We start from the raw sequence: 12,749 nt of genomic DNA, 5'->3' as shown, positions 1-12,749 counted from the left end.
CAGGGAGTGTCCAGATAAGCATCAGTGAGATGAGAGGCATCTTTGACACCTCCATCCCTGACACCGTGACCACTCTGTTCTTGAGTCTCCTGAGTGGATACTGAGATGGTTGGAGACACAGGCTGTCAAACAACTACAAAATGATCAAATTCTGTTAGATACACTTTAATACATGGCTTCGTGTGCTAGCTAAAAGCTTGTTCCCAGTAGGCAGCTAAGATTGCATGATTTTTCGATTTCTGATGGTCAGTGTTACTTATTATCTATTAGAGCCCAAGAGCAAGCCAGAAGCAGTTTCTCAAAAGAATAGAATATTGTTGTTTTTACCAAAGAAGGTATGGAATTTCTTCTAAAATATAGACACCCGAGCTGAGAGTATTCCATCACAATTTACCACAGACTCAATTTACCACAGACAATTTACCCTTCATACAGCATAGCATTTTCCCACACACAATTTGAGTGGAAATGGACCCAATTGGTTATAAGGATTAGTTGACAAAGTTTCAATGCATTTTTCTCACTCTGAGACCCATTCAAAGCCTTAAATCAGAGGTACACTACCAAATATTGCCTTCAAAATCAATGAGGCCCTTAAATAAGTGTTTATCTTTCACTGTGGTAAGAGAATCAGAGTACAAAATGTACTACCGTGGTTTTTGACTTGGCAATGCAGTCTCCAATTTGGTAAGGGACCCATTAATTTTCTTGAGGTGTATGTCCATTATCTTCCATGTATGTGCCCAACCAAGGCATCTAGAGTGCCTCATATTTTTTGTCTGTCAGATTCCATAAGCAAGAGGCCAAGTGGATTCTGGGATGTCCTGGTAAAACAATCAGTATCTTTCTTTACTAAAACACAGAGAGCGATATAAACTTAAGTCACAGAACAAAGGAGTACTGTGACCTGTGTTCTCTGTTTATTGGTATAGAGAAAACATATTTGCCAAATCAAGTTGTCCAGTGAGTATCAGAAACTATATGAACTTTTTTCAGTAAAGAGATAACCAACCAGAAATTTTCTAAAGTAAGAAGATCCTTGACAGGTTTCATATCCTGACTTCAGTGGAGAATTGAACGACTTTAGACTGCCATTTTCTTTTCTTAGTTGCCCATTTCTATCACATCTACCAGTGTTTTTCATGTCCATGTGCCATATGTTCTGCATAGTGATGATTGTATTGGTTTCATAAGCCTTCCTGTAATCATAACTTTATTTCAGGTGACATTATTAAATGTTTGAAAACCACCTGCCCGTTTTTCACTATTCCAAGTTATCTGGACTTTCAGTATTCTTCTTGTGCACCAATCCCAGCTCTTCTGTTATAAATGCTAAACTGTTTATAATTCTTATTCCATGTGATTATAATTTAAATCTAGCTAACTTAATCATAAATGAAATTTATTGACTGAGAATTTGATTGCTCCAAACATGGAAAAGGTTGTGAAAATCAAGCTAAGTAAACATTAAATAAAAATGAAAACAGCCAATTAGCCACCTCAGAACACTGTTGTTCAAATGTACCTCACTGCTTATTCCACTGCGACAACTATGTTTGGACATGTCCCGTTCTCCTTCTGGATTCCATTTCACTTGAACACTTTGTACTTGGCCACTAGACTCTCCACTCTGTGAATTCTATCAAATATATTTAAATGTCATGGTGCTTTTCCTTCATTTACTCAAGATTCAAAGTCTTCAGTGGTGGGAGGGAGGGAGGTGTGACTGGTGAGCTGAGATTTCATGCTGCCAAAGGAAAAGAGAAGGGATTACCTACTTTTTTTTCAGCTTCCACAGCAGATGGCTTTATTGGCTTTGACCTATTTTAAGATTTCTCCAAATCAAGAGGGTAGGCAAAACAGGGGAAAATGTCCATTGAACTTATTAAATCAAATGTGAAAAATACATGAATGAAAGGTAAAAGTAAAAAAAGAATATTAATAATAGTTCAAATCTTTAGTGAGCTAATGCCATCCTTTTAGAATGTTTTACAAATCTATTTTCTTCAGTTTTAATGTGACAGTTATTCAAGTTTACTCTTTGATGGAATGTGGTACACACATTTAAAAATTTTTAAACAAAAGTGATATTTTTCTTGAAATTTGGGAAATTTATACACTAGTAGAAGAAAACCTAGATCCCTGCCTATAGAATATTACAAGTCCGTTGTGCAACCAACAGTATACGTCTGATAACAGACAATGCCAACAGCAAAAATGAACTAACGATAACAAGTAATATAAACTGAGTCCCTATACATGCCAGTATAGGCAGTGTCTCATAGATTATACCTATGGTCCTCTTTCGAATTCTACAAGGTGTGCCGTTGCAATTTACCCAATGAAAAAGTAAGTAGACTTGCATAAGGTCACACAGTTAGAAGTTGGTAGATACCATATAGAAACTGATCCTAGTTTTCCAGATCTAAATAAGGCATTGCCCATATGTGTGTGTGTGTGTGTGTGTGTGTGTGTGCACTTGCGTGTATTTGATGAGACTGTTTGTCTCAACAATTTAATTCCCAATGTTTAGGGACCAGTCTCATGATACGTGGAAAAAATAATGTTATAACTGATAAATTTTTTTCATATTTCTCATTTTTGTAAGGGACTACAATGAAAGTGAAAACAAAACTAATAAAATGGCATGCTGTCTTTATATACACTGAAAGGAAACTTTCTTAGGAAATACCCAATTTATGATTTTTATTTTATTATGTATGTCTATAAACACAAAAACTAAATTAATGAGAAATCCTTTAGTATAAACGTAGGGAAAGAGTTTACAACTTTCAGGTGTTGTGATGAGATCTGTATATCCAGTTGAATAAATTTCACCAAATTTACCTTTACTTTGTCTAATTTTTCTCCATGTAATAAAACTCCTCTGAAACATCAGAATGATTGTGCACGACTTGAAAAACCTAGGTATGCGTTAGGTGTTTGGGATGTTCGCCATACACAAAATGATTGTAATGAGAGAAGGATTATAACCTAAACAATAAATCTTTATAGTGACATTATTTTAAAAGTTTTGAGTGATGAGATAAAACCCAAACTTGTTTCTCATGAATATATGAATCATAATATTAGTGCAGCCACCTCATTAGACTAATTTTGGTTCAACATGAACACAATAGTTTAGAAAATGGCCAAAATCAACTAGAAATTCAAAGAACTCTTAGAACAGTCATCTACAAAGACAAAAGGAGTAATGGCTGTTAAATACGCAGCAAAGAATGGCTAGATATTTATTCATTCATTAAAGTGTATATTTCTTGAGTGCTTGTTTTCTGTGAGACACTGATCTGGATGCAGGAAGTAGGGTGCTGAGGTTCAGACACAGAAAGTCCCTGACCTCAGAGAGTTTATATTCTCTAACAGAGGAAATAAAACCCTCAAAAACAAAAACCCTCAAAAACAAAGATGTCAGTAAGTTATTTTCACATGGTGATAAGTACCAGGACATCAATGAATCTTAGTATAGGAAGGAGAGCCAAGTAAGAAAATATGTGATTAGAAGTAGCCAGCCACAAGGAGATTTAGAGTCAAGGTGTTGCATGCTTGGACATGACAATGATGGTGACTTTGAGTTGTGAACTTTCTGATCATATTAATCAGAGGACCAGTATGGATGGGTATCATGAATAAGATAAGTAGTAGTAGACAAGGTCGCTGAGGAAGGAGAGGCCGTATCCTGTGTGATTATGTAGGCAGGCTCTCATAAGACCTTTCAAATAAATTCTAATTTCCAAGGGAAAACTTTGGCAAATTTGGTGCAGGGAATTTGTAATCTTGTTAAGTCACAATGGCTGCTCGGTAGAGAACTGCACACTGGACAGCACTGGAGATGGGCCAAAGAGGAAGCAAGAAGGCCATGTTCCCAATGTGAGAGAGTGGCTTAAGCCAACATAACAGCAGTAGGAATTGTGAGACAGGGTCAGATGCAGACAGACATTAAGAAAGGAAAAATCTGATCATTTGAGAAGAGAGAAGGAAAAACCACTTATGATTTTGAGCTGAACTAAAGAGATGATGCTATTTTAGTATATAAAAAATAGTAATTTAAGAAGAACAGGTTTGTGGTAGAATCAAGATATTTAGCGGCAATGCTTGGAGATTTTAAGACATCCAAGTAAACTTATTAGTTAGACATTTGGATATATAAGCCAGGAGAGAGTATGTGCTAGACTATATATATATATATATATATATATACCTTTATGTATATATATAAAGATATATATATCTTCATATATATATATGTGTGTGTGTGTGTATTTCTCACACATATCTGTGTGTATATGTGTGTGTGTATATATATCTTTATATATATATATATATATCTATCTTTATGTATATATATGTATGTGTGTGTGTGTGTGTGTGTGTGTGTGTGTATTTCTCCCTAATTTAGGAGTCATTGCCATATATGTGTATATGTAAAACCATGCAACTAGATGAGAAATAGATCACATTATAAATTTATAAGAGTCAATGAGTTAAAAGTCTATATTACATCCCCAAATAAACATTATAGTACAGTATACTGTTTTGAAAAAGGTGATTATAACTTAATGATAAGTAAGAGTCTATATAATGAGTTAAAAAGCATACATCGACAATGAATACAATTACAATAATTTTCTCTTTTTCCTCTGCAAATTCCAAGAATATAGCTAATAAATATAATAGCTTTAAAAATAATCCTGAATATATAACATATATGTGTTTTATACACACACACACACACACACACACACACACACACACACACACATATACACATACCGGGGGCTCCAAAAAAATTTATACACGTAAGTTGTATTCATCTTTGTTATCGGTATATATTAAGTATTATAATTTTAACACAGTTTTTTCCTTTCTTAAAATGTTCATACATTTTTTTTGTGTATATATATATATATATATATATATATATATATATGTCATATATATATATATATATATATATATATATATGTCATATATATATATGTCATATATATATATACGTCAAAAGATTAAATCTTATTTAGACATTTAGATCAAAGCCGACATAACAATGCTCATAATTGTCCAGAGGAAATATTTTGTCATTTATCACACACTGACATGCTCCGATTCCTGATATGATAACTGATGATATGAGTCCCCTGAAATTGTGTACGTGGAGCCTAACCAAAACTATGGTAGAGAGCACATACAAATGTAGGTTATATTAGCATAAACAACCAGACTTAGAAAGACTCTAGGAATCATCTAATCAAAGTACCACATTATATAGAAGGAGAAACTGAAATTCACAGAATTAAATTGTTTTATAATAAAAAGTACATTCTAGGTTCCAGTTATGTGAAATGTATAAGACAATCTAATTCTCATGGAAAAACTAGACACTAACCCTTAAAAAGTTGAAAACTTGCAGCATTTAACTTAAACAGAAATATAATTTATTGAAGACTGAAAAAACACACGAAAAATAAATAAATGTATAAAAACATAAATACGAAGGAAAGAGTTGAGCTTTGTAGTGAATCACTTACTAGCCCTGGCCTGGAATTTCTATGAAAAGAGGAAATTCAAGCCATCTGATTTGTGGTATCATAATAAATAATACAAATCTATGTTAGGCATTTAAAAAAGAACTTGACTGGTGGCCAATAATTATAGTAAATACAAGAAATTCCTCTGTTCTGGGATCATACTGAGTACTTCCCATGCTCTAAGTCAATCATCATTTGACCCATAGGAGGAAGGCTCTATTATTTTACAGATGAGGAAACTGAAGCCAGAATGTTAAGTAACTTGCAGAAACCATCTGGCTACTGAGAGGTAGAACAGGTCTATAAACCCAGATCTACTTCCAAGATCTGCTCTTAATCACTTTATAATACTACTTATTGGGGAGGTGAATGTATTGAAATGGCTCTGTTTAAGCAATCACCATTGTTCCGGATAAAATACTGTGTTTGTGATGTTTACCTCAATACATCCACTCATAAAAAATAAAAGTTTATGAAAACATCCAATTATATTAATAGTGATAAGTATATGCATTTTATTAAATATAAAGTAACTAAGGGTGAAGGGAGAATGTGATATCTTATAAAATGTAAAAAATATAATCTTAATGTCAACTATTTTTAGCGTATCAATTTTTAAGGAGACTATTTCATATGAGTTAATAAATAGGCAGTTAGCCTGCCATACTTTGCAAGCAATCTGCAAAGTATGGCAGGCTAACTGCCTATTTATTAACTCATATGAAATAGTCTCCTTAAGAAAAGAGCATGGGTCTTGAGTCATGTGTCAGGTGTCAGGGGAGAAGAGGCACATATGAAATGATTTGGAAAGTGAAGATAAGGACTAGACTCCACCATAAAAAAGACCAGAAGCAGATGATGTGAACCTTAGGGTGAGGGGATGGCAAGGTGCCATCATAAAGATGAGTCAAGACTAAGTCTGGCCTGAGATTGCACAAGTGAGAGTCAAAGGATATAAAAAATAGACCTAGGTGCACTATTCCAGGTGTATTTTTAATGTTCTAACAGGTTTATATAATGTTGCATTCCCCATGATCTTTGGAGAGGTAGATCCTTTCAAGCTGCTGAGTTACTCCCGTAGATTTTACAACCCTCCTCGTCTCAACGGTAAATGGACTGCTTAAGCATAGCCAGGTTGCCATCGATTCATGTGAAATTGTGAAACTGGAATTGGAAGATGCATATTAAGAAGTTTTATTCATTCAGATTCATAGTGAAAGAAAAATTTCCCCAATCTCTTCACTTGTTATGATTGCTGTCACATTTTGCTTAGCGTAGACACTACCCAAGAATCTAGAAACAGTAACCTAATGGAGAGAAATTTGACTTTTATTGGCATGGTGACAAAGAATACCTAATTCACATATTGTAATAATCTGTATTTCTTGGAACTTGGTTTGTATTTCTTGGAACTCAATTGACATGGTCACTGAACATTCCATATGCCTAAATTTCTGAGCAAACACAGTGGTCCGTCATATCAAGGTGAAGTATTATTTCTGTGGGATACAGAGCCTACGTAAATGTTAAGAACAATCTTCTGTAACCAGATCAAATCATAGATCTTTTGTAAAACGTCCTCTGCATCTTCATTATGGGAAATGGCGTATTTACTCTCAGTATGCCCTCTCTTACCTTCCCTTCTATACCACATCTATGTGAGATATCAATTTTAGTTTAAGGGATGCCAAGGGATGCATATGTCTTTTAACTAAGAAAAGTTATTTCAATCCACAATTTTCCACCCAATAGAAAATGTATTTTATTGAAATCTTCCACTTAGGAATATGTGCACTCTTTCTACTTGTTTAAGTAATACTTTAAAGCAGACTAGTGATAGAAATAGAAAAGCTAATTATACAAAAAGACGAATTTGATCCATTTAAAAAGCACAGGTAATTATGAAAAGAAAATCAAAGATTTTAAAGGTCAGGGAACAAGCCATCTGCTTAACAACCTGGCCATCTGTGAAAGATAATTCAAGCCCAGTTAAAAGCTCAGAAAGCCCTACACACCACCCAGAAAGACATCTGATATGTTAGTCGGTATCTGAACTTAAAGTATAAGGCACAGACTGTGTGAACATGAATATCAACCATTTTTATTCTTAAATCAATTTAATTTTTTTTTCGTTAATTAGAGAGAGGACCCAGTTTGTCACAATTAACTTACTATGAAGAGGCCTTAAAGTTAAGTGAAAATAATCACATTAATTTGCACATTCATTATGATTTGAAAATTGTTCTAAGTCTGATATTTTTATGAAACTGGATGTTTACAAAAGTATACACTTTAACTTTATTTAATACTATCTTTTAATTTTTATTTTTAATGTACATTAATATATTTTAAAAAGCATTTAAATGGAAAATTAAGTTAATCAGCCACCCAAATAATAAAAAAGTAACTCTCCCATTTATCCCCTCTCAGTATAATCTCCCAGAAAAATTAAAACAACTGGGTAAATTCCTAAAATAAATATAAATATGAATGTGTGTTTGTGTGTGTGTGTATTTGAAACTATACATTATTTTGAAACACCTTTAAAACTTTAAGATTCCCTAACCCAAAATAAGGTTCATTCTTCTACTTGTAAATCTCTATTATTATATATATCCTTTGAGTGTTTCATTTTCAAAAATATGGTTTCTGCATACTTCCTAAATATATTCCCAGCATTTATAACTTTTCTTTATCTCCTGTAAATATTTTCTTCTATATTTAACTCAATTATTTACTGACATTTTTATAGAATATTCTTTATTATTTTTGAGGATGAATTAGTTCAACAAACTAATTAATTTTTTCTGAATTGTTAGTTCCTAGGTGAATCTCAGATTTTCAAACAACAAAAGCACACCATCTGAAAGTGTCATTTAAAACCAGCAAATATTAAGCGCCAAGTCTGCCCTAGATGAGGTCATAGACACTGCGGGTAAGGAATGAACAAAGATGAGGTTCTGGTTCTCACAGAGCTTGAATTGTGAAGGGAAATTTTATGGAATCAGAAAATGCTAAAGTTAAATAGGGAAAATCAGCATTTAAAAATATTAAGATTTATAATCCAAGAATAAACCATAAATTTGTCTGTCCTGCTCTGTTTTATCAATTAATTATAGGCACACGTATCTATCTTTGCATTGAGACTAACTTTGTTTTGTCTTGTTAAAGAAATCTTTCAACACCCCACAATAGAAGAAAATTACATTTTACTTATTAACCGGTATTTCCAAAGCTTTTTGTCCCTTTGTTGTTTGGTTATTGGTGATGTTTTGCATTTAAGACTTTATCCCATCTGAAGATGATCTTTGAATATAGGGTGCATTTTTTAATCAAGTCCATCCTTTTTTCATACCATTTGTTTCCAGCTCCATTTTTTTTCAACTGTCACTTCTTTCCTCATTGACCCAAAAAGCAACCTTTGTCAACTACCAAATTTGCCTGTTTATGGGATTTCTGTTCTACTCCATTGATTAATTCCGAGTTAATGCCAAAAAGCAATGTTAGTATTGCTTCAGAATAAGCCCTTGTATTGTAAATGGCCATTGTCCCTCTTGGTCATTTTTCAGAAATAACATGGCTATATCAGTATTTTCTACATTTGAGAATTATCTCATTCAGCTTCATGAATGACTCTTATGTGGAACCTATACAATGCACTGAGTATACTTAAATTTAGAGAAAATTCACAACTTCAAATTATTATTTCTATTTATAACATTTTACATGTCTCTCTTAAGGTATGTATTATAACATCTCTTAATAAAGTTTTATAATTTTATGTAGTAGAAGTCCTACAGTTTGTCTACAGTTTTACTTTGTCTACAAGTGAAATGAATAAGAAACATGTAGTTCTGAGGCTGTGATTTTATGATGCTTTGATTAAACATTTTCAATGTTGAATTTGTGGAAACTTCTGAATGTTTATGTCATGCGGGGCATCCGACGGGGTCTCTGCTCCCCGTCCCCACATAAGAACGCAGGACATGGTGAGGCCAAAAAGGAACACCCATGGGGAGTGTTATCACTATATTCTCTCTGGCGTCATCCGCCTCTCTGTAATTCGCCGCTTGCTAGCTCAGCCACCATCTTCTTGCTAGGCCCCATTTTTTTGCTAGTGTAGCCACAGCAGTTATATTAGTGGCCAATGGCTCACTGGTTACAGCTGACGGCCAACTAGCCACAGCTCATGGCCATCCAATCACAGTTGATGGCCATTTACTACCTGAGCCAGCACCTTTCCACGTGAGGCCGAGAGCCTGGAAACTGCTTTCTGGGGCTCTGTCCCCACAGTTTATGTGGCAGATGGGTATTTGTAAGTATGCAACTTAAAAGCACTATTTGATTTTCATCAGAAAAATTTTTTAAATATATGACATAAATCGAATTATCAATTTTTCTTTGGCACCTAGTTCTATGTACTCCAGAAAATCCAGAAATATTGATTTGTTAGCTCAATTTGTTTTTACATTCATTTAATCATTCACTTTTAAGTAGTAATTTACTGAGAAAGTATTATGTATTAACATCAAGATAAGCATATATGTAAGAAATAAAAATAACAAAGCTTAGATACTGTAATAATGAAATATTGTTTAACTTTCCTGCTCTAAAAGTATATATTTATTACATATATAATTTTATTGAAAAAAATAGTAACTCTGGGTGTGACCTCATTTCAACAAGTACAAACTTTAGTGGTGAAATTTGTCATCTCTGTTTTGTGAAGATTATATATGGAGTGAGTATGTGCATTCAGGTATACAAATATGTATATATATGGAAAAAATGAAAAACAAAGCAAAGTATTTGTAAGGAAAGGTGTTAAGAAAATGAAACTATTGCCAGTGAAGTGTGGAGAATAACAGAGTTGGCTTTTTGGGATAAAATTTACTTTCCGAGAAAACAATGAGCTGCATCTGTGAATGCATAGGCCTATGTTTACTAACTTTTTGCACTATTACAAGGTTTATGAATATGATGAAGACATATATAGACATATTGTGCATGATAGTCTCAAAGCTCTTTGGAAAAATAAATAAATAAGAGCTGACAAAGCATATTTATGACCTAGAAATGACACTGCCACAGGTGATGAACTTACAAGTAAGACCGGCTCCTGCCTGTAATTTGAAACCTGCTTGAGCTTCAGATACCTTTTATGTGTGTAGAATAGCCAGGAAAGTAATTGGTTCTACTTATAGCAAAAGCAAGTTCAGCATTTTGAGGGGTTTTTTTTTCCCCTTTTCCTAACTGATGTACATTTTATCTCTACTCAGCTGAGACAAATGAAAAAAAGCAGGGGTTTGACTCAGCATATGTGCTCACATTCATTAGTGTTATGAACTAAAGAGGGGGACATTCAATAACCCTTTCTCCTCTACTCTCCGTTTAAAAATTCAAAAGACATAAACCAAAAATATTTCCAAAGTATGTTAAAGTAAACAGAAAAAAAATGGTATCTATTATGCTAAATGCTTCCTGAGATGAAGGAAATGCTTTATGTAACAAGATATCCTGTTTCTCTTAAGATTTAGGTAATATTTGGGGAAATTTGGAATCACCTAGAGAGCGTTTTAGAAAATACTATTCCTGGGATATGCCCTCAGAGATTATGTTTTAATTGGCCTGTTATAGAGACTGGCATTGTAATTTCTAAGATCTGTCAATGCATTTCCATTGCGCAGCCAAGGTGAGAATCACTGTTTTAACATATTTTCCCACTGCAGCCTTCATTTTGGAAGTTATTAATTTTCTTAAACCACTAGGGCACTCAAGTCAGCTGTAGATTATCTGAACCCACAGGCCTAATCTCTGATAATGAATAAAGAAACGATTATTTGTTTTTGGATTTTGAATTTGAACTTCACATTCAAACAGAGACATACTAAGGAGCCCTGTGTAAAAACAATCATATTATCGATTTAACTTCCTTTCCGGATTTAGGCCTCCTGTCAGCAGTCTAAAACACACCTTGATGACAAAGAGAGAGAGAAAGCTATAGGCCATCTATAAAAATGTTATCACAGACAAGTCCTATTTAGCGCACTTACTACCTGTTGAGTGCCGCTTTCCTTCCTATTCTGGGTAAAATGGAGAATGTGGGAAAAGAATCACCATTTTATCTCCTATTCAGAGGTATAAATGCCCGCCCTACCTTCTCTAAATTCTTCAGTCCAAGAAGCTGGTTACAAGGAAAGTGTTTAAAAGCACCTCAAATTTTGGGAATTATAGAAGCAGAAATAGTACCCATAGCATTTGCTAAGAAATGACTAAAAGAATATTGTGGGCGAGGAGACATACTTTTACTTTTAAAATATGAGAAAGGCTTAGAAAACAAAGATGAGAACATCTACCTCTAAACATAATGCAAATGATTACAATGGCTGCATTTTTAAATATTTACATGCTAGTCATGGTGGTGGACACGCATGGTTTGCTTTCCCAGAACCCATCCTTAATATACAAATGCAGTTCAGAAAACACACAGATACACATATTTTTCTTTCTTTTTTTTTTAATTAATTAAAGTTTATTGGGGTGACAACTGTTTGTAAAGTTACCTAGGTTTCAGGTGTATAATTCCGTAATACATCATGTATATATCACATTGTGTGTTCACCACCCAAAGTCAGTTCTCCTTCCATCTCCATATAGTTAACACCCCCCCCCTTACCCTCATCTACCACCCCCCACCCCCTTACCCTCTGGTAACCACTAAACTATTGTCTGCGTTTATCAGTTATTGTTTCTTCATTTGTTTGTCTTGTTCCTTTGTTGTTTTCAGTTTTATATACCACGTATCAGTGAAATCATATGATTCTCGATTTTTTTCTGTCTGACTCATTTCACAATTCTGCCATAAGAAAAGATGAAATATATACATATTTAAGAAGCTGTTTCTCCCTGCTCTCTGGCCACAATGTTCCACCAGGGACTGCATGGCCACAGGGAGAGTCTAGGGCCCAAATCAATGTGCTCAGAATTCTTGTCTGTGGATTGACAGCACTCAGTGAGGCATATGTTAGCAGGTTATTGCTTTATTCCAGGCATTCCTAATCCTAGGTCCACACTTGCCTGTTGGCAAGTTTCTTACTAGATGTAAAATCTCTCCCATTTGCCTCTGCCAATTTGAATTGTGATTCTACTACTGGCAACCCAAAGCTTCCTGATCACTGAGGTACTATAAATGCATCGTGACAT

Source organism: Rhinolophus sinicus, chromosome 3, assembly GCF_057876585.1.
Source record: "Rhinolophus sinicus isolate RSI-liver-muscle chromosome 3, RSI-T2T, whole genome shotgun sequence".
NCBI classification, from domain to species: domain Eukaryota; kingdom Metazoa; phylum Chordata; class Mammalia; order Chiroptera; family Rhinolophidae; genus Rhinolophus; species Rhinolophus sinicus.
The sequence above is the reverse complement of the archived record's forward strand: the minus strand, read 5'-3'. Positions refer to the sequence as shown.